Here is a 24,647-nt window from a genome sequence, read left to right as displayed (position 1 = left end):
CTTCACCGAGGTCTTTCATAGAAAGACTCTTATTCAAGTATCCTTTTATGCTATCCAGAAATTCTATATCATTTCCAATCAACAATATGTCATCCACATATAATATTAGAAATGCTAAAGAGCTCCCACTCACTTTCTTGTAAATACAGGCTTCTCCAAAAGTCTGTATCAAACCATATGCTTTGATCACACTATCAAAACGTTTATTGCAACTCCGAGAGGCTTGCACCAGTCCATAAATGGATCGCTGGAGCTTGCACACTTTGTTAGCACCCTTTGGATCAAAAAAACCTTCTGGTTGCATCATATACAACTCTTCTTCCAGAAATCCATTTAGGAATGCAGTTTTGACGTCCATTTGCCAAATTTCATAATCATAAAATGCGGCAATTGCTAACATGATTCGGACAGACTTAAGCATCGCTACGGGTGAGAAGGTCTCATCGTAGTCAACTCCTTGAACTTGTCGAAAACCTTTTGCAACAAGTCGAGCTTTGTAGCCAGTAACATTACCGTCGGTGTTGGTCTTCTTCTTGAAGATCCATTTATTCTCTATGGCTTGCCGATCATCGAGCAAGTCAACCAAAGTCCATACTTTGTTCTCATACATGGATCCCATCTCAGATTGCATGGCCTCAAGCCATTTCGCGGAATCTGGGCTCATCATCGCTTCCTCATAGTTCGTAGGTTCATCATGGTCAAGTAACATGACCTCCAGAATAGGATTACTGTACCACTCTGGTGCGGATCTTACTCTGGTTGACCTACGAGGTTCGGTAGTAACTTGATCAGAAGCTTCATGATCATCATCATTAGCTTCCTCGGTAATTGGTGTAGTAATCACTAGAACTGATTTCTGTGATGAACTACTTTCCAATAAGGGAGCAGGTACAATTACCTCATCAAGTTCTACTTTCCTCCCACTCACTTCTTTCGAGAGAAACTCCTTCTCTAGAAAGGATCCATTCTTAGCAACAAATATCTTGCCTTCGGATCTGTGATAGAAGATGTACCCAACAGTCTCCTTTGGGTATCCTATGAAGACACATTTCTCTGATTTGGGTTCGAGCTTATCAGGTTGATGCTTTTTCACATAAGCATCGCATCCCCAAACTTTAAGAAATGAAAACTTGGGTTTCTTTCCAAACCACAGTTCATATGGTGTTGTCTCAACGGATTTAGATGGTGCCCTATTTAACGTGAATGCAGCCATCTCTAAAGCATAACCCCAAAACGATAGTGGTAAATCAGTAAGAGACATCATAGATCGCACCATATCTAATAAAGTGCGGTTACAACGTTCGGACACACCATTACGCTGTGGTGTTCCAAGTGGCGTGAGTTGTGAAACTATTCCGCATCGTTTCAAATGAAGGCCAAACTCGTAACTCAAATATTCACCTCCACGATCAGATCGTAGAAACTTTATTTTCTTGTTACGATGATTTTCCACTTCACTCTGAAATTCTTTGAACTTTTCAAATGTTTCAGACTTATGTTTCATCAAGTAGATAAACCCATATCTGCTTATATCATCTGTGAAGGTCAGAAAATAACGATACCCATCGCGAGCCTCAACACTCATCGGACTGCATACATCAGTATGTATTATTTCCAACAAGTCTGTTGCTCGCTCCATTGTTCCGGAGAACGGAGTTTTAGCCATCTTGCCCATGAGGCATGGTTCGCAAGCATCAAGTGATTCATAATCAAGTGATTCCAAAAGCCCATCAGCATGGAGTTTCTTCATGCGCTTTATACCAATATGACCTCAACAACAGTGCCACAAATAAGTTGCACTGTCATTATTGAACTTATATCTTTTGGCTTCAATACTATGAATATGTGTATCACTACTATCGAGATTCAACAAAAATAGACCACTCATCAAGGGTGCATGACCATAAAAGATATTACTCATATATATAGAACAACCATTATTCTCTGATTTAAATGAATAATCGTCTCACATCAAACAAGATCCAAATATAATGTTCATGCTTAACGCTGGCACCAAATAACAGTTATTCAGGTCTAAAACTAACCCCGAAGGTAGATGTAGAGGTAGCGTGCCGACGGCGATCACATCGACTTTGGAACCATTTCCCATGCGCATCGTCACCTCGTCCTTAGCCAATCTTCGCTTAATCCGCAGCCCATGTTTCGAGTTGCAAATATGAGCAACAGAACCAGTATCAAATACCCAGGCGCTACTACGAGCATTAGTAAGGTACACATCAATAACATGTATATCAAATATACCTTTCACTTTGCCATCCTTCTTATCCGCCAAATACTTGGGGCAGTTCCGCTTCCGGTGACCAGTCCCTTTGTAGTAGAAGCACTCAGTCTCACGCTTAGGTCCAGACTTGGGTTTCTTCACTTGAGCAGCAACTTGCTTGCCATTTTTCTTGAAGTTCCCCTTCTTCCCTTTGCCCTTTTTCTTGAAACTAGTGGTCTTGTTAAGCATCAACACTTGATGCTCCTTTTTTATTTCTACCTCCGCAGCCTTTAGCATCGCGAAGAGCTCAGGAATTGTCTTATCCATCCCTTGCATATTATAGTTCATCACGAAGCTTTTGTAGCTTGGTGGCAGTGATTGAAGAACTCTGTCAATGACACTATCAACCGGAAGATTAACTCCCAGTTGAGTCAAGTGATTGTGGTACCCAAACATTTTGAGTATATGTTCACTGACAGAACTATTATCCTCCATTTTGCAGCTGTAGAACTTATTGGAGACTTCATATCTCTCAATCCGGGCATTTGCTTTAAATATTAACTTCAACTCCTGGAACATATCATATGCTCCATGACGTTCAAAACATCGTTGAAGTCCCGGTTCTAAGCCGTAAAGCATGGCACACTGAACTATCGAGTAGTCATCAGCTTTGCTCTGCCATGCGTTCATAATGTCCGGCGTTGCTCCTGCAGCGGGTCTTGCACCTAGCGGTGCTTCCAGGACATAATTCTTTTGTGCACCAATGAGGATAATCCTCAAGTTACAGACCCAGTCCGTGTAGTTGCTACCATCATCTTTCAACTTAGCTTTCTCTAGGAACGCATTAAAATTCAAAGGAACAATAGCACGGGCCATTTATGTACAACAACATAGACATGCAAAATACTATTAGGTACTAAGTTCATGATAAATTAAAGTTCAATCAATCATATTACTTAAGAACTCCCACTTAGATAGACATCCCTCTAGTCATCTAAGTGATCACGTGATCCAAATCAACTAAACCATGTCTGATCATCACGTGAGATGGAGTAGTTTTCAATGATGAACATCACTATGTTGATCATATCTACTATATGATTCACGCTCGACCTTTCGGTCTCAGTGTTCCGAGGCCATATCTGCATATGCTAGGCTCGTCAAGTTTAACCCGAGTATTCATCGTGTGCAAAACTGGCTTGCACTCGTTGTATGTGAACGTAGAGCTTATCACACCCGATCATCACGTGGTTTCTCGGCACGACGAACTGTACCAACGGTGCATACTCAGGGAGAACACTTATACCTTGAAATTTAGTTATAGATCATTTTATAATGCTACCGCCATACTAAGCAAAATAAGATGTATAAAGGATAAACATCACATGCAATCAATATAAGTGATATGATATGGCCATCATCATCTTGTGCCTTTGATCCCCATCTCCAAAGCACTGTCATGGTCACCATCGTCACCGGCTTGACACCTTGATCTCCATCGAAGCATCGTTGTCGTCTTGCCAACTATTGCTTCTACGACTATCGCTACCGCTTAGTGATAAAGTAAAGCAATTACATGGCGATTGCATTTCATACAATAAAGCAACAACCATATGGCTCCTGCCAGTTGCTGATAACTCTGTTACAAAACATGATCATCTCATACAACAAATTATATCACATCATGTTTTACCATATCACATCACAGCAAGCCCTGCAAAAACAAGTTAGACATCCTCTACTTTGTTGTTGCAAGTCTTACGTGGCTGCTACGGGCTTCTAGCAAGAACCGTTCTTACCTACGCATCAAAACCACAACGATTTTTCGTCAAGTGTGTTGTCTTAACCTTCAACAAGGACTGGGCGTAGTCAAACTCGATTCAACTAAAGTTGGAGAAACAGACACCCACTAGCCACCTGTGTGCAAAGCACGACGGTAGAACCAGTCTCATGAACGCGGTCATGTAATATCGGTCTGGGCCGCTTCATCCAAGAATACCGCCGAATCAAAGTATGAAATGCTGGTAAGCAGTATGACTATTATCGCCCACAACTCTTTGTGTTCTACTCATGCATATAACATCTACGCATAAACCTGGCTCTGATACCACTGTTGGGGAACTATTTCAAAAAATTTGCCTACGATCACGCAAGATCTATCTAGGAGAAGTATAGCAACGAGTGAGGAGAGTGTGTCTAGGTACCCTCATAGACCGAAAGCGGCGTTTAGTAACGCGGTTGATGTAGTCGAATGTCTTCGCGATCCAACCGATCCAAGTACCGAACGCACGGCACCTCCACGATCAGCACACGTTCAGCTTGGTGACGTCCCTCGAACTCTTGATCCAGTTGAGACCGAGGGAGAGTTTCGTCAGCACGACGGCGTGGTGACGGTGATGATGAAGTTACTGGCGCAGGGCTTTGCCTAAGCACTACGACGATTTGACCGAGGTGTGTAACTGTGGAGGGGGGCACCGCACACGGCTAAAAGATCAACTTGTGTGTTCTAGGGTGCCCCCTCCCCACGTATATAAAGGAGGGAGGGGGAGGCCGGCCGGCCCTAGGGGGCGCGCCCAAGGAGGGGAGTCCTACTAGGACTACCAGTCCTAGTATGATTCCACCACAAGGGAGAGAGGGGGAAGGAAGGAGAGGGAGAGGGAGAGGGAGTAGGAAAGGTGGGCGCCGCCCCCCTTCCCTTGTCCAATTCAGACTGCAAGGGGGGGCCTGCCCTGGCTGCCCTCCTCTCTCTCCAATATGGCCCATGGTGGCCCATTAGTTCCTCCGGGGATTCCGGTAACCCCTCTCGCACTCCGGTTTTACCCGGAACTATCCGGAACACTTCCTGTGTCCGAATAACATGGTCCAATATATCAATCTTTATGTCTCGACCATTTCGAGACTCCTCCTCATGTCCCTGATCTCATCCGGGACTCCGAACAACCTTCGGTCATCAAATCACATAACTCATAATACAAATGGTCATCGAACGTTAAGCGTGCGGACCCTACGGGTTCGAGAACTATGTAGACATGACTGAGACACATCTCCGGTTAATAACCAATAGCAGAAAATGGATGCTCATATTGGTTCCTACATATTCTACGAAGATCTTTATCGGTCAAACCGCATAACAACATACGTTGTTCCCTTTGTCATCGATATGTTACTTGCCCGAGATTCGATCGTAGGTATCATCATACCTAGTTCAATCTCATTACCAGAAAGTCTCTTTACTCGTTCCGTAATGCATAATCCTGCAACTAACTCATTAGTCACATTGCTTGCAAGGCTTATAGTGATGTCATTACTGAGAGGGCCTAGAGATACCTCTCCGATACATGGAGTGACAAATCATAAGCTCGATCTATGCCAACTCAACAAACACCATTGGAGACACCTGTAGAGCATCTTTATAATCACCCAGTTACGTTGTGACGTTTGATAGCACACTAAGTGTTCCTTCGGTATTCGGGAGTTGCATAATCTCATAGTTAGAGGAACATGTATAAGTCATGAAGAAAGAAATAGCAATAAACTAAACGATCATAGTGCTAAGCTAACGTGTGGGTCTTGTCCATCACATCATTCCTTAATGATGTGATCCCGTTTATCAAATGACAACACATGTCTATGGTCAGGAAACTTAACCATCTTTGATTGACGAGCTAGTCTAGTAGAGGCATACTAGGGACACTCTGTTTGTCTATGTATTCACACATGTACTAAGTTTCCAGTTAATACAATTCTAGCATGAATAATAAACATTTATCATGATATAAGGAAATATAAATAACAAATTTATTATTGCCTCTAGGGCATATTCCTTCAGTCTCCCACTTGAACTAGAGTCAATAATCTAGATTACATAGTAATGATTCTAACACCCATGGAGTCTTGGTGCTGATCATGTTTTGCTCGTGAGAGAGGCTTAGTCAACGGGTCTGCAACATTCAGATTCGTATGTATTTTGCAAATCTCTATGTCTGCCTCCTTGACTTGATCGCGGATGGAATTGAAGCGTCTCTTGATGTGCTTGGTTCTCTTGTGAAATCTGGATTCCTTTGCCAAGGCAATTGCACCAGTATTGTCACAAAAGATTTTCATTGGACCCGATGCACTAGGTATGACACCTAGATCGGATATGAACTCCTTCATCCAGACTCCTTCATTTGCTGCTTCCGAAGCAGCTATGTACTCCGCTTCACACGTAGATCCCGCCACAACGCTCTGTTTGGAACTGCACCAACTAACAGCTCCACCATTCAATATAAATGCGTATCCGCTTTGTGACGTAGAGTCATCTGGATCAGTGTCAAAGCTTGCATCGATGTAACCATTTACAACGATCTCTTTGTCACCTCCATAAACGAGAAACATATCCTTAGTCCTTTTCAGGTATTTCAGGATGTTCTTGACTGTTGTCCAGTGATCCATCGTAGCATCGTTGTCGTCTCGCCAACTACTGCTTCTATGACTATCGCTACCGCTTAGTGATAAAGTAAAGCAATTACATGGCGATTGCATTTCATACAATAAAGCGACAACCATAAGGCTCCTGCTAGTTGCCGATAATGGTTACAAAACATGATCATCTCATACAACAATTTATATCTCATCACGTCTTGACCATATCACATCACAACATGCCCTGCAAAAACAAGTTAGACGTCCTCTACTTTTTTGTTGCAGGTTTATGTGGCTACTACGGGATTCTAGCAAGAACCGTTCTTACCTACGCATCAAAACCACAATGATTTTTCGTCAGGTGTGCTATTTTAACCATCAACAAGGACCATCCATAGTCAAAGTCGATTCAACTAAAGTCGGAGAAACTGACACCCGCTAGCCACCTGTGTGCGAAGCACGTCGGTAGAACCAGTCTCATGAACGCGATCATGTAATTTCGGTCCAGGCCGCTTCATCCAACAATACCGCCGAACCAAAGTAAGAAGTTGGTGGTAAGCAGTATGACTATTATCGCCCATGACTCATTGTGTTCTACTCGTGCATATAACATCTACGCATAGACCTGGCTCAGATGCCACTGTTGGGGAACGTAGCATGCAATTTCAAAAAAATTCCTACGATCACGCAAGATCTATCTAGGAGATGCATAGAAACGAGAAGGGGAGAGTGTGTCCACGTACCCTCGTAGACCGAAAGCGGAAGCGTTAGGTTAACGCGGTTGATGTAGTCGAACGTCTTCACGATCCAACCGATCTAAGTACCGAACGTACGACACCTCCGAGTTCTGCACACATTCAGCACGATGACGTCCCTCGAACTCTTGATCCAGTAGAGCGTCGAGGAAGTAGATGAGTCCTGTCAGCACGACGGCGTGGTGACGGTGATGATGATGTTATTCACGCAGTGCTTCGCCTAAGCACTACGAGAATATGACCGGAGGCGTAAATTGTGGAGGGGGGCACCGCACACGGCTAAGAGAAAATGTTGTGTGTTCTAGCGGTGCCCTCCCCCCCACATATATATAGGTGGGAGGGGGAGGGAGCAGTAGGAGGTGCACCCCAAGTAGAAGGAATCCTACTTGGGGCCTAATCCTATTCGGCCTCCCCCCTTTCCATGTTTTCCGGAGGGAGAATGAAAGAGGAGGGGGAGAGAAGGAAAGGGGAGGCCGAATTGCCCCCCTTCCTTTCTCTCCTCTCCCTTTCCTTCCCCCACCCTATTCGGCCATATATGGGGCACACCAGCCCACTAGGGGCAGGTCTGCCCTGCCCTAGGCCCAATAAGGCCCATATCTTTGCCGGGGGTGCGCGGGACACCTTTCCGGTGACCTGATACGTACCCGATACCCCCGGAACACTTCCGGTGTCCAAATACTATCGTCCTATATATGAATCTTTGCCTCTAGACCATTTCGAGACTCCTCGTCATATCCGTGATCTCATTCGGGACTCCGAACAACATTCAGTCATCAAATCACATAACTCATACAATATAAAATCGTCATCGAACGTTAAGCGTGCGGACCCTACGGGTTCGAGAACTATGTAGACATGACCGAGACACATATCCGGTCAGTAACCAATAGTGGAACCTGGATGCTCATATTGGTTCCTACATATTCTACGAAGATCTTTATCGGTCAAACGGCATAACAACATACGTCATTCCCTTTGTCATCGGTATGTTATTTGCCCGAGATTCGATCGTCGGTATCATCATACCTAGTTCAATCTCGTTTACTGGCAAGTCTCTTTACTCGTTCCGTAATACGTCATCCCGCAACTAACTCATTAGTCACATTGCTTGCAAGGCTTATAGTGATGTGCATTACCGAGAGGGCCCAGAGATACCTCTCCGATACTCGGAGTGACAAATCCTAATCTTGATCTATGCCAACCCAACAAACACCTTCGGAGGCACCTGTAGAGCATCTTTATAATCACCAGTTACGTTGTGACGTTTGATAGCACACAAGGTGTTCCTCCGGAATTCGGGAGTTGCATAATCTCATAGTCAGAGAATATGTATAAGTCATGAAGAAAGCAATAGCAATAAAACTTAACGATCATTATGCTAAGCTAACGGATGGGTCTTGTCCATCACATCATTCTCCTAATGATATGATCCCGTTCATCAAATGACATCACATGTCTATGGTCGGAAACTTAACCATCTTTGATTAACGAGCTAGTCTAGTGGAGGCATACTAGTGACACAGTGTTTTGTCTATGTATCCACACATGTATCAAGTTTCCGGTTAATACAATTCTAGAATGAATAATAAACATTTATCATGATATAAGGAAATAAAATAATAACTTTATTATTGCCTCTAGGGCATATTTCCTTCACCTGCTTCACGGGGAGCAAACCCGGCTCGGTCTTCGGCCTGACGAGGCGGGAAGAAGAAGGAGAGGGGCGGCCGCCCTTGTTGATGATGAGGAGGCGCCCAAGTGGCATCTCCTGCGGCTTCGGCTTGATGGGGCGGCGTGCCAGCGAACCGGAGGAAAGAGAGCCAGAGCCCGACAACGAGGAGGTCGCCGTCTCCATTCGCTGCGGTGTCCAGGAGCTACCATGACGGCGGGAGAAGGAGGGGGCACCGGGTACTGCAGGCACGGCGTGTTGCCGGCCTCGATGTGCTCAAGGACGGCTTCGAGGGTGCGGCCGGGGACGCCCCACCATTGGCGCCGTCCCTCGAAGTTGATGCGGCCGTGGGGCTCGACGTCGTTCGTGGAGGCGAGCTGGTCGGCGTGGCGGCGGCCGAAGTACATCGTCCATAGCGTGTGGCTGTCGGGGGTGTACCTCGGCTCGTTCCGCACTTGCTCTGGCAGCGACGACCGGATGCGCGCTATCTCGGCGCGCCAATCTGCTCCGGTGGGTGCCGGAGGCACCGGGACGCCGCTGGCGCTCAGCCTCCATGAGCCCGGCACCCGCATGTCCGGTGGCGCCAGGTAGTCGGCCTCATAGAGGAGGCGCGCCTCGTCCTCGTGCAGATGGCGGCGGCCAGAGACGTTCGCCACCGCACCGTCGCCTGGGAAGCGCTTGGCCGTTGCCGTCGGCGGGGGGGAGTGGCGTCGATGGCGAGAGGTGGAAAGAAAGGGCGTCGGTGGCGCGAGCGTGTGCGTTCACCGGCGAGGGAGGGCGGCTTTTATAGCCACGGATGGGCGATGGGGAGGGCTACCACCGTGTGCCACGTGGCTGGAGCGGGCGGGACGAGCGTCGCCACACCTTCATTGCGCCGCCCGTGAGGCATCGATGGAAGGCTGACCGGCGCGGTAGCGCGGTAACCTTGGCATTCATTCCCACGGGAACCGAGGCGATGAGGACGACGAAGGCGGCGAGTCGCTGACTCGGTGGGTGATGTCTACTACGCAACTTGTTCTTGTAGACTTGTGTTGGGCCCCCAAGTGCAGAGTTTTGTAGGACGGTAGCAATTTTCCCTCAAGTGGATGACCTAAGGTTTATCAATCCGTGGGAGGCATAGGATGAAGAAGGTCTTTCTCAAACAACCCTGCAACCAAATAATAAAAAGTCTCTTGTGTCCCCAACACACCAAATACAATGGAAATTTGTATAGGTGCACTAGTTCGGCGAAGAGATGGTGATAAAAGTGTAGTATGGAAGTAGATATTGATTTTTGTGGTAGTAACAATAAAAAACAGCAAGGTAACACGTAATAAAAGTGAGCACAAATGGTACTGCAATGCTTGAAAATGAGGCCTAGGGTCCGTACTTTCGCTAGTACAATCTCCCAACAGTGGTAATATAATTGGATCATATAACCATCCCTCAACATGTAATGAAGAATCACTCCAAAGTTCCTATCTAGTGGAGAACATAAGACGGAATTGTCTGTAGGGTACGAAACCACCTCAAAGCTATTCTTTCCGTTCGATCTATTCAAGAGTTCGTACTAAAATAACACAAAGCTATTCTTTCTGTTCGATCCATCCTAGAGTTCGTACTAAAATAAAACCAAAGCAAATTCAGATTCATAATACTCAATCCAACTCAAAGAACCTCAAAGATTGCCCCAAGATTTCTAGCGGAGAAACAAAGACGAGAACATGCATCAACCCCTATGCATAGATTACCCCAATGTCACCTCGGGAATCCGTGAGTTGAGTGCCAAAACATATATCAAATGAATCAATACGATACCCCATTGTCACCACGAGTATTCAATTGCAAGACATATATCAAGTGTTCTCAAATCCATAAAAGTATTCAATCCGATAACAACGAAATCTCAAAGGGAAAACTCAATTCATCACAACAAGATAGAGAGGGGAAAACACCATATGATCCGACTATATTAACAAAGCCTGCGATACATCAAGATCGTGACATCTCAAGAACACGAGAGAGAGAGAGAGAGAGAGAGAGATTAAACACATAGCTACTGGTACAAACACTCAGCCCCGAGGGTGGACTACTCCCTCCTCATCATGGTGGCCATCGGGATGATGAAGATGGCCACCGGAGATGATTCCCCCCTCTGGCAGGGTGCCGAAACGGGGTCTAGATTGGTTTTCGGTGGCTACAGAGGCCTGTGGCAGCGGAACTTCTGATCTAGGGTTATTTCTGATGGTTTCTCTATTTATAGGATTTTGTGGCGTCGGTTTCACGCGAAGATGGGCCTCGAGGTGAGAACAACCCACCGGGGCACGGGCACGGGCCCAAGCGCGCCCCGGTGTCTTGTGCCCTACTTCTTCACCTTCTGGTCCTTCCACGAAGCTTCGGGGGTCTCTTTTGTTCCAAAAAATCGTCAAAAAGTTTCAGCTCATTTGGAGAACTTTCATTTCTGCACAAAAAACAACACCACGGTAGTTCTGCTGAAAACAACGTCAGTCCGGGTTAGTTCCATGCAAATCATACCAAAACCATATAAAATTGTTGTAAATACGGCATGAATACTTCATAAATATGGATACATTAGAGACGTATCAGCGGGCCCACTTCCTTTCGCGTGAAAAATGTTTCCCCCGGCGTCCCCGGGCGCCCCCAGCGTGCCGGGTTCGGCCTAGGTCCGCCGACGCCAAATTTGGCCCTAACCGGCGAAAATTGGGCTTCTCGGGGCGCGACTGGGCCGAATTTTGGGCGCCGGTGACGAAAAAGGGCCTTAGGGGGCATGTTGGGGGCGCGGCTGGAGATGTTCTTAGGAGACTGCAGTTTTTTCTTTTTACCTTTTTACTGGTCTGATTGGTTTTGTTTCTACGCAATTTTTCTTCTTAGTAAAATATATTTACTTGTGCATATGATTTATTTCTTCAAAAATACACTATAACCATTTTATTTTAAATGCACGGTCAACATTTTTCCAAGGGCCACGAACATATTTTCTATACATGGTAAACATTTGTTTAAATGCAGTAAACATTTTTTAAATACATGGAGAACAATTTCTAAATGGAAGTGTTCCTGTTTTTTTGTAATTGTTCACGTATTTTTATATCGGTTAAAAGTTGTGTTTTTCTCAAAGAAAAAAGGCTGGAAAACCAGAGCAAACCCGGAAATCGAGAGAATAAATTGCTAAGACCGAACCATGCGAGCGCTCGGGGAAAGAGACATGGTGACATCCGGACCGGGGTCTGCCCAATGAAGCGAGCTTGTGTGTCATCGCAATTATACGACGCAATGGGCGTCATATAGGAGCACTCCCGTTTCTCTCTCAATTATACTATAAACCTCTTTTTGACAATGTTTCTCCTTCAAAGATCAGAATATGTGCACTTCGGGGCTTTTCAGAAAAAGATGCCACATGGCACCAGGTTCTCTCACGATGTGTTATGAGAGAAGCGAGAAATATTATTTTGTATCATCGATCCTAATTTACATCTATGAATCGAAAAAAAAGGAAAGCTTGACTTCTATTTTTACGAAAAGTCTAACGCCCACACGTGTGGGCGTCTGGCAACTCGCCCACACGCATGGACCCTCGTCTAATCAATTCTGTACGAATCTTGGCGCGTTCTAGCAGTTTTTGTGTGTCACGTAGGACTAAGCTGGTGCGTGGGCATTCATCCGGTCGCCCACACGTCCTTTTTCACCACACGGGGGGCTGGTGTGTGGGCGTTTAGCAATTCGCCCACACACTAGTTTCACGCACGCAGAGAGGGCTGGTGTGTGGGCGTTTATCACTTCGCCCACACGCCCGTCTCCTAGCCCACACCCAAAGCTGGCAGTTGCCATGTGTTTCTGCAGGTATATGTCAACTGCCCTAGCTTTTGCTTCTAAGCAGATGGCAACTCTTTTTTACCCGAGTTGCCATGTGTTTTTGCATGGTACATGGCAACTGCCGTAGCGTGCACGTAAGCAGATGGCAACTCTTCCTTTTACATGGCAACTGCCCTAGCGTGCTTGTGAGCACATGGCAACTCTCTCTTTTACCCGAACATGTTTTTTTGCCATGCCTTCTTGTAGTGCTACATGGCAACTGCCTAGTGTTTAGTGGGTGGCAACTCCTAAAATTTTGAAATCAAGGCAATTGCAGTAGATCAGACCATACATGGCAACTGCAGTTGAGCAACCATGGCAACTGTAGTTGTCCGACATGGCAACCGAAGTTCAGTGACATGGCAACTGTAGTTAAACGAACATGGACGAGGGTCTGGACCATGGCAACTGCGGGACGCGCGGTGACTGTCACGCGGGCGTGCGGGACCACGAGGTACGAGGCCTGACGTACGGGGCGTGTGGGCGTCATCTATTTCGCCCATACGCACCCGTGTGAGAGGGATCGGGAGGGAAAAAAAGTGTGTGGGCATTACTTTTTTTGCCCACACATGGGTGTGTGGGTTGTTCCTCTTATACATCACACAAAATGTGTGGGCAGCCCCCTAACGCTCACACGTGTGGCACTTATCGGCGTCTTATTTTTAATGTGGAATAAATTGTGAGCTACTCCCTCCGTCCTATAATATAAGAGCGTTTTCTATACTAGTGTAGTGTCAAAAACACTCTTATATTATGGGACGGAGAGAGTAGTTTGGATTGTGTCCTCGTAACATCCGGCCAGGCTTGAAGCTTCCTTGTAAGGCTGGCTCAGGCGTCCGAGTTCAATTGCCTACAGACAATGGCAAACCTTATTTGGCGCAGTGCTACTCCGACGCGGAATCCTGCGTGATGGTTGCCAGCCCATTTATCTTTTTTCTGTTGTTAAACTTCAGAAAACGTGCGCGGGAGACGGGTGAGAGAAGCGAGAAATAATATTTTGTATCATCGATCCTAATTTACATCTATGAATCGAAAAAAAGGAAAGCTTGACTTCTATTTTTAATGTGGAATAAATTGTGAGCTAGTTTGGATTGTGTCCTCGTAACGTCCGGCCAGGCTTGAAGCTTCCCTGTAAGTCTAGCTCAGGCGTCCGAGTTCAATTGCCTAGAGATAATGGCAAACCTTATTTGGCGCAGTGCTACTCCGACGCGGAATCCTTCGTGATGGTTGCCAGCCCATTTATCTTTTTTCTGTTGTTAAACTTCAAAAAAACATGCGCGGGAGACGGGTTCTAACTCGGGACCTGCACGTTCGAAGAGAAGCACACAAACCACTAGGACAATCTAAGACTTGTGACCAGTTATTTCTTTTCTTCCTTTTGTGTTTTTTCCAGTTCTCGGAAGCCCCAGTTTTGGGTAGCTTTCTGAAGCGGCCTTTTCCGGTTCGCTGGACAATCTCCAAAATGGTTCTTATTTCATTTTTTTCTTGTTAGTTTTCCTTTCTTTTTCTTTTTCTTTCTTTTCATAAATGTGCAATTTTTTTTCTAAAAGTCGATTATTTTTTCCCCAATTAACTAAACTTTTTGACAAACTCGTGAACTTTTCAAAAACATTGATGAACTTTTTTTTTCAAGATTTTGAATATTTTAAAAAATCGATGAACTTTTTCAAATTGTGATTTTTTTCAAAATTTATGATTTTTTTTCAAATTTATGATTTTTTCCAAAATGATGAACTTTCTAAAAATTCTATTGACTTTTTTGAAAATGATGATTTTTTAAAAAATGATGAATTATTTTCAAATTCGATGAACTTTTTTCAATTTTGATGATTTTTTTAAATTTTTTATTTCAAACTCAATAACCTTTTAAAAATTTTGAACCTTTTTTGTTTTCTTCGTGAACCTTTTTTTGCAAATTTATGATCTTTTTTTAAATCTAAGTTTTCTTTCATTTTTTGACGATTTTTTAGATTCGTTGTTTTTATAAAATTCCAATAGTCAAGGGTCAATGGTTTGATCAATAAAAGTGTGGCTGGTCAAAGGCTGATTTGTCAACCCATCATCGAGCGGCCTGAGTGATCTGTTTAGTTTTTTTTAATGCTTGTTTGGCAAGGCCCAAGAGACTCACGTGTGAGCGCCAGGAACATGATGTGGCGACAAAGGCGCTGACTAGGAATACCCGTGGACGACAGCTGTCTGGGACTATATTTGAAGAACTTTGCTCTCCTTAGATGGGCTTGTGGGCTGATTTAAGTCAAGAACTCATCGGGCCTTGCTAGAAAGTAAACAACTTTCAAGCTAAGCTGCCTGGACCAGGAAACAAATATTTAGAATTCAAGTCTAGGCCGGACTAACCATCTATCTTTGCTTCAAGTCAAAGTTGCATACGAGTCATCCCTACCACTTGTATGGAAATCTTTTGAAAAATTGGAACCATGTGGAGTTTCTTTTTTAGGGGGGGGGGATTATATTGATGAGATAAAAAAATAAAATCATCTTGACATAAAAAAGCGGATTAAAGCTAGTTTTGAAGCTTTGGTAGGTTATAAATGTAAACTATGACAATGTTGTGGAAGTTTATTAGAAAATTGTATAGCTTTAGACATGCTAATTGAAAGTTTAGCGAGTGCATGCACATAAATTGCCAATTGCACGCAATGTGCCCTGCCCTTCAGTAACTATGTTTAGTTTTGTTGGGGAACGTAGTAATTTCAAAAAAATTCCTACGCACACGCAAGATTTTGGTGATGCAAAGTAACGAGAGAGGAGAGTATTGTATACGTACCCTCGTAGACCGTAAGCGGAAGCGTTTATCAATGCGGTCGATGTAGTCGTACACCTTCACGATCCGTCCCGATCAAGTACCGAACGTACGGCACCTCCGCGTTCAGCACACGTTCAGCTCGATGACGTCCTCGCCTTCTTGATCCAGCAAGAGGGGTGAAGTAGTAGATGAGTTCCGGCAGCACGACGGCGTGGTGACGGTGTTGGTGAAGAACCATCTCCGTAGGGCTTCGCCTAAGCACTACGAAAACTATGACGGAGGATAAACTAGAGGGGACGGGGTTGCCGGCACACGGCTTGGTGTTTCTTGATGTGTCTTTGGTGCTATCCCTGCCCCTCTATTTGTATGTTGAGCCCTGGTGTCGTGGATTTGTCACGACAGATGTCCTTAGTGTCAGGACTTAGTCGCGAGGCCAACACATCTATGTAGTAGCTTGAGAGGGGTTGATCGGCATGAGAGACGCAACACACAAGACAAGGATTTAGACAGCTTCGTGCCCTGGGAAACATCATCCGGAATAGCCCTACATGCTGTTTGTGGCTAGGTCTCATTATGCTCATGAGGGAGTTGCCGCATAAACCGGCTCTCCTCTTAGATGTGTCTAGCCCCCTGCCCCTCCTTATATAAGTTAGAGGGGCGGGTTACATGTGGAGTCCTAGTAGGACTAGGACTAGTCTATCTTCTTTTACAAGTTGATTACAAGTCCGGGTCTTGCTTCCCCGTAAAGGAAATATTCGTCATCCCTTTCCTCTTAATCCGGCCCATCATAACGTGAGCCGGCCTTCTGGGCTTTGGGCCTTGTTGTCCATCTGACCCGCCCGCCGGGTTACTAATGAGTCGCCAAGATCAGGCAGGTTATCTGTGAATCGCCTCTCGGCGGGTCACGAGTGAGTCGGCAATTTCGGACGGGTCATACCGCGGGGTATATCCCCGACATTAGCCCCCAGTTTGATTTGGATTTAGCCATGTTAAACTGATCCTGTAAAATAAACACAAGAACAAACTTGATAGGTTGTGCTCCGGGTTAAATTTTTGTAAGCCGGCACCTGATCATCTTTAAATCCTTGTCATTTCCTTCTTGATACATGCCCATGAACTCATAGAAAATCTCCTTTCGTAGATATGTTCAAACTTTGTCAATGCAAAAAATCCAGATACTTCTTTTAAGAAATCCGGGTCAATAGGCCAGCTTCAGAGTCAATTTGCTGGCATTGGTCTCTTGTAGAGAAATATTGTAAGAAATAATCCACTTGAATCGGCTTCCAAAGCGTCGGCTTAAAACATATTGGTCTTGAAATACTCATCTGACTTTCAGCCGGCTTGAAGAGGTAAAACTTGCCGGTTTATCATAACCAAAATTGTCGGCTTATAAATATTGATAGCACCGGGTCATAACTGTTGCCGACGCCGGGTCATAATTATTGGTGACACCGGATCATTATTGTTGCAAACACCGGGTCAATCTCATTTGCTCAAAACTGAGAATTTGAAGATTTTTCCCCCTTATATGTATATCACCTGTAGCCCCCAAGTGCCGGGTTGTCATGCTTGCAGCAACCTGGGACTTGTAATTGTCTTATGCTCATAAAACTTCAACCAGTGTAGCCCCCAAGGGCCGGGTCATTATGCAATAATGAGCAGGAACTTTGTAAATATGATCATGTAAACTGGAGCAGCAACGTGTAGCCCCCAAGGGCCGGCTCAGTAAGATATTACTGAGCTGGGACTTTGTATATAATTCATTGATAATAACATCATATGGTGTAATCTCCACCATGGGGCTTGAACCCGCGTCCATAAGGTTAAGAGCTTTGTACTCTACCAACTGAGTAGTGGATCTTTCAATGTAATGGACTGAGGTTTGTGTACCTTGAATTTTCGACAGGAACAATTGGTAGCCCCCAAGGGCCGGCTCATTTAGAATGTGATGAGCCGGGTCTTCAATAAGTTGAGCAAAAAATGACTTTGCATTAGCCCCCAAGTGCCATGGTGCATTCTGGCAGTGACATGGGACTTTGCATATTCGATGTAATCTCAATTTGAATAATGTAGCCCCCAAGTGCCGGGTCGTAAGCCTGTAGCGAGTCGAGACTATTCCTTTCATTGTAGAATAAATCATATCCATTGATAAAATACTAGCCATTGCGCTGAAGCGACTTTGAAAACCTCAATCATAATATTAGTTACTGATAAACATAATAAAAATCCAGCCTTGTTGGCTATTAAAGATTTGGATAACCCGGTTTGAAAACCTCAATCATTCAATACCATAATGAAAAATCCAGCCAAGTTTGGCTATTTAAAGATTCAAGTACCTTATCTGTTGACAAGTAAATCCGGAGTTTTAAATACCCGGCGGCTCTTGGCCGATGGCGATTTAATACGCCTCCATGTAAGCCGGAATTTTTATAACCCGGCTATTTATAGCCTTTGAGTAAATCCAGCACGGATGATCATCTGAAGCATCAATTTTAATGATGAGCTTGGACTTAAGCATTTATATAAGTCATAGTTCTGCAAAACCTGCACAAAGTTTAAACAACATACGCCCTGGCGACTTAATGTCAAAAGCCAGGGCAGGTAACCACCCAAATGTAGTCTTATCCTGTGATATTGAATTTGCACTGTCAGTCTATGTGACCTGCACAGTAAGGGTGATAACCCAATCTTTGATACGCACATGATTCCAATGGCGTAATTCAAAATATACCGGCGGCTTAAAGTCCATAGCCAGGGTTGGTTTAAACATAATCATGTATAAACAATATCATACCTATGATATTGAATCGTACTGTCGGCTTATGATACCTGTGCAGTAAGGGTGATAATCCAAAACTAGTTAAACCTTCCAAGTATTAATATTGTCATATGCTAGCGACTTGTTCGTCGAAAGCCAGGGCGGGTTAATAGAAACCACATATATATGCTTCAGATATGAGCAAAAAGTCTCAAAACTCAAAAGATTGTGTTCAAAAAACTTAATCCAGACAAAAAGAAAATCAAGGCTTCTGATTCGAATACGATCAATAAACCGTTCCAAAGGGGTTAAGCTAGGATTCGAATACGATCATGTAGCCCCCAGTGGCTTTAGCGTTAACGATCAAGAGGGTACCGACAGCTATGTTCTCTTTGGTTCAAATACTACCTATGTTTGAACAGGAAGCCCCCAAATGACCTTGAGAGTTGTTTAACGACGCTGATTCGGATACGATCCACGTCGGACCCAAAAGGGGTTGAGCTATGATTCGAATACGATCAAGAAGCCCCCTCGTGAGTTTGGCAGTGTGCCGATCAAAAGGGTACCGACAGCTATGTTCTCTTTGGTTCGAATACGACCTATGTTTGAACAGGAAGCCCCCAAGTGACCATAATAACATAAGCCGTAAGGCAGGACACCCATGTTTGAACCGCGCATCATGGCAGCAAGTTCTCTTTTGGCAACCCTTAATTTGTTTGAGAACTCGAACTTGCGAAAGATTAATTCTTTTTGAACCGAAACTTTAAACTGGATTTGAGAGCTCAAAGCTTTGTAAGAGACAAATTTACCTTGAGCCGGATGTTGAACCGGATTTGAGAGCTTCAAAGCTTTGCGGGAGAAAGATGTCTCTTGAGCCGGATTTTAAACTGGAATCTTTAATTTGAACCGGCAATTTTCTGACGGCCTTTAAATTTTCATCAATATGGCGGTGGCCTCCGGAACCGGGTTATCCTTCCCTCCAATGACCCGGAGTTCCCGAGTCATGTCATTGTAGCCCCCGAGTCTCAAGACGACTCGAGGAGTTGGCTTGAGATTCTTCATATTTAACCGTGATATAAACCGGCATGAGTTATCCAATAACTTAGTGATATAATAATCCCTTTTTGCAGTGGACAATTTGTCCTGCATTGAAAAACTTGCAAGCCAGAGTAATTGCTCTTTTAAAGAAAACAATATATAATATAATATAAAAATATACTGGATGGATTTCACCTGATATGTTAAGCCAGAAATTATCCGCTGCGGAGCTGATGATCACTATGGTGAAGTTAAAACCAATCACAAGCGAGTCGGCCACGGATGTAGACAGATGAGTCGGCCGAGGCATTGTAAACCGGTGCGAACGAGCAAGTTGTCCTCCGCGTTGTAAGCCGGTGCGGACGCGTGAACCGGCTGCAAGGGCGGATGGGCAAGTCGTCCGTGGCGTTGTAAGGCGGCGCGGCCGGGCGAGTCGGCCACGGCGTTGTAAGCCGGTGCGGACGCGTGAACCGGCCGCAAGGGCGGATGGGCGAGTCATCCGTGGCGTTGTAAGGCGGCGCGGACGGGCGAGTCGGCCACGGCGTTGTAAGCCGGTGCGGGAGTCCGTTGAGTAAGGACGACCACCTGTGCCGAATGATGTTGGCACACCTCCATCTCCGCAGTATAATGCCACTTTGTAATGAATAATTCTCTTGTATATAAAACACAGCAGGGCAAAGTAGTTTTGCTCGGATGAATTAATATGTGCTTAAAATAAATAGGGCAAACATCACCTGGTATTTTTCGGATGTTGATAGCAGCTCATCTGAACATCTCCAGCAGCTACCCTTCCCTGATAATAGCCATACACGTGACCATACCATCAAGTACTGCCAACGCATATGGCACAGTAAGCCGTGCGGATGGGCGAGTCAGTAGCGGCGTTGTAAGCCGGTGCGGACGAGAGAGTCAGCCGCGGCATTGGAAACGGCACGGACGCGGGCAAGTCGGCCATGGGCACGGACAATGAGTCAGTCGCGTGTGTTCCTATAGCGGGAGTAGTGATTTTTCCATGTATCCGTCGAGCAGCATGGCACGGACGAACGCCAGCGCAGAATAATACTGGCCCGCACTCCATATCCATAGTACCTTTGTGATGGATATTTATCCTGCATTTGAAACACACATACCAGAGTAGCTTGTTTTTTTGAAATAAATAAATAAATATGCGCTAAAATAGACCGGACAAATATCACCTAGTATTTTTATATGTCAGGCGCTTATACTGGATAAGCACATTTTGTTCCGCGGATAACTCAACCTCGGAACCTGAACTGTGCATGTGCTTGGTCCAGTGACTTGTGCCCAGCCTTTGGGTTTCTTCCGAATGCGTGAGGGGTATCATCTCTGGAGACTACTTCTTTCATGTATCTCACACTTATTGCTCCAACAAAGGCAGCTCGCGAGCCGGCGGCTCTCGACAGAAACAGGCCAAGGGGTGAGGGCGGCGACTTGCGGCAGCCCAGACCAGCGGCGACTTGAGGTAGGAGCGGTGACTCGGCGTGGCAGCGACGTATGGCAAAAGCGGGTGAACGAGGTAAGCGCTCCTCAGGGACGAAGGCAGCGCGCTGACGGCTTAAAGCCGGGCCGGCAGAGGAAGAGCAAGGGCGCAGGCATGGGCGGTGAGCCTGCGCGCGTGCACAGGCGCTGACAGCAGTGGTGAGCCGGAGCGCGGGGAGCAGCAGTAGCCAGTCGTTTAGCAGGGGCTGCTCGAGGCGGCGGCTAAAGGGGGCGGGTTAGAGCAGCCAAGGCGGCTCAGCGGGCCACAGCCAAGACAGAGGCGACCAACGGAGGCGGCTCGACTGCGTAGGCGCGCCGGTGAGGTGCAGCCGCGACGCTGGGGGCAGGACGACGATGATGCAGAGTCCGAGTCTAACCACCCGTCCGTGTCTTCGTCTTGGTCGTTGTCGTTTGATTGTCCGTGTCTTCCTTCAAGTCGTGGCCTTCATTTTTTTATTTTTTACTTTTAATCAAAGGCTACCCCAGCTTGGTAACTTTTCCTTAATCCTGGAATTTAACCTCCTCGTAGCTTCCTTGTAGTAATCAGAGTTGACAAAGAAAAAACTAACTTGGCCTTTAATGATGTACTAATCCAACACGTAATCTCCTTGGAGTGGTCTTCATCTAGCGTTATGGAGTGCCGGTGAATTATTCCAAAAACAATCAGACTGTAAATTGCGTTGCAGCCTTCCGTAGTACTAGAACTCCGATCTGATGCTTGCTACGAGTAATACCAACAGCGCCTGCCTCCGGACCTGTTGATGTATATGTGGAACAATAGTGAAACTCGGCGGCTTGCGTGAACCGCGCGCGTACGGCGGTTGGAGCAGTACTTCTGTTGAACTTGGCGACACGCGACAGCTACAGTAGAAATCGATCTCTTATCCGTATTCGATGGCTCGTGTAGCATCGGTGGCACACCGAACACCAAACCCTAATTTTCCTTCATATTGCAGTCTTCAAAATTTAATCACACTTTTGATCACCAAACGATGAATTCGCCGGATCTGGACGAGGTTTTTCCATGGCAGCTTATCTTGCGCGATTGTTTCATGGCGTCTCTTCTTCATCCGATCACTCATCAGCTTCTCGATCCCTAAAAGAATTCCCTCCAAGAACTCAACACCATCATGCGCCAGCCCCACGGTGGGCGCCAACTGCCGTGGATTTGTCACGACAGATGTCCTTAGTGTCAGGACTTAGTCGCGAGGCCAACGCATCTACGTAGTAGCTTGAGAGGGGTTGATCGGGACGAGAGACGCGACACACAAGACAAGGATTTAGACAGCTTCGGGCCCCGGGAAACATCATCCGGAATAGCCCTACATGTTGTTTGTGGCTAGGTCTCATTATGCTCATGAGGGAGTCGCCGCATAAACCGGCTCTCCTCTTAGATGTGTCTAGCCCTAGAGATTATTTTCTTGTCTGTCCCTCTTGGGGAGCCCTGTGTAACATCCCAAATTTTCAATTTGGAATGTTATACACTAGATCATCATTGCATAGCATATTTTATTGCATTTTGGCTAATCCTCGAAATCCTAAGCAGCTCAAGGACCCTCGAAGAGAGTTGGGGATTTCCCGGTTTTCATATTTGATTTTCATCAAATTATGAAACGAGGATTTTGGTTTTAATTATTTTTCACTCCGAAAAATATTTCATATAAAAGTATATGAGAGGAGAAAATATGAATTCTCCAAAATAATTGAAATATTGGAGGAAAACTATTAAAATCAAATATTCGATTTTATTTGGATTTTATTGCATTTTATTTGCATTAGAAAAATTTGCACGTTTTCAAAATTGCATTTTAGGGCCAAGAAAATGTTCATCACGTTCTAATTATTTTAATTAGACGGTGAAAATTTGTTTTGGTATTTTTAGATTTTTATTTATTTTTTTAGGATTTATTTTAGTTTGACGTAATTTTAAAAAAAATCAGCCGCACACCGAACTGGGCCGAAGGCCCAGCTGGCCCACCTGCCGCGCCGCCTCGCCCGAATCGTGGCCGAGCCGGACTCCCGCCGGAGTCCGGGACGACGCCGCCGCCGCCGCCCGAGGTCGCCCCCTTCTCCAAGTCGGACGCCCCCCACGAACCTATAAGTACCCCGCCCCGCCACCTCGTTCCCACCCCGAACCCCGCCGCCCGCGCCACCAACCGCCGCCGCCGCGGGAAGCCGCCGCGCGACGCCTCCCGTCGACCCCGCCGCCACCCGCCGCCCGGACCCGCAGCCCCGCCGCCCCACGCCGCCTCCCGACCCCGCCGGATCCCGCCGGACCCGAGGTAGCCGTCGCGCCGGTTTTCGCCGAAAAACCGTGCAGTTTTTTTTGAAACCCCGGTTTTTTTATAGATCGGTTTGGTTTTTTTTCGGTTTAGTCTTTTTAGCGAGCGTTCGCTCGTTCGTTCGTTTTAACGAACGCGTTCATCGTTTAGTTACAGTTAACGAACGTTCATTCGATAAACTGTTTGTCAGTTTTTCTTTTTCTTGGATTTTTCCGCGATTATTCCAGATCGTGATTTCTAATCCGATTTTCGTTCTAGTATAAGTTTTCGCTCATTTATCGGAATCAGGCGATTCAAGCGCCTAGAGTTTCGTCTCGAAATTCTCTTTCCGTTGAACCAACTCAAACAAGTTTTTGCTACTGTAAAATTTACTTAGATCCAGATTAGTAAACGAAGCTTGTTTCTTTCGCCGTTTGACTTTCGTTGTTTGATTTGATTCTTTTTGCAAACCGGAGTTCTTAAGTTGAACTTTCTGGTTAGATCTTTTATTTGAGTTTTACCTGTGCATTAGATGAGTGCTTATTGTATGCTTGTTTGTTTGCGATAGAGTACCCGGAGTGCGCCGCTTGCTACTTCGAATCTCTAGGTTTCACGGATCATCAGCAAGGCAAGTAACACTTTGATCATACCTCTTTACTATCCAGTTTTATTGCATTGGACCAATCCTCAAACATTGCATGATTAGGATCTGATTAAATTGTGGGTATCGGGAAGTAGATGAGGTAGTACCTATTACCTGTTTTGTTATCAAACCTTTGGGAGTTACTTCTACGTTTGCTCATATTGTTATGCTATGCTAGTAGACGTGGATTGGGTTTGAGAGATCTTTCCATGACAGTTGTGAGATTGTTAATTAATGGTTAAACTTAAGGTGGCAACTTAAACTCACATCTGGGTGGATTGAGGCACCTGGAGAATCCAGTGTTGCCTCTATTTTTGGAAATCCCGGGGTTCCATGTGATTATCCTATGGACCGCCACCCAGGCTCAAAGGGATCATAAGATTATTCATGCTAGAAACTTCCGTGTGCAGCCACAAGCTATTATGGGCTCTAGCATAGTTGAGTAGGTTGCATGACCTCTTCCAGTGGTAGGCTAGCAGATGTAGGGGATGTAGGTTGGTACTATCTACCCGGGGTTAGAGTTAATGTTTCTGAAAGACTGTGTCTCGGTCATCCGTTTCTCAAACACCATGTAGTGCGAGAATCCCAACGGAGGAGATCGAGTCTTGTGGGGAAAAGTGCACAAACCTCTGCAGAGTGTACAAACTAATCATGGTTAGCCGTGTCCCCGGCTATGGACATCTTGAGTATCTAGTACTTGGATTATCATGTGAATCTCATCATCATGTTACTTAATTTAATTTGATTGGGTTAATCACGTTCTTAATTGGGATTGCGATGCT

The sequence above is a fragment of the Aegilops tauschii genome, chromosome 2, assembly GCF_002575655.3.
Source record: "Aegilops tauschii subsp. strangulata cultivar AL8/78 chromosome 2, Aet v6.0, whole genome shotgun sequence".
NCBI classification, from domain to species: Eukaryota; Viridiplantae; Streptophyta; class Magnoliopsida; order Poales; family Poaceae; genus Aegilops; species Aegilops tauschii.
This window is presented reverse-complemented; position numbering follows the sequence as displayed.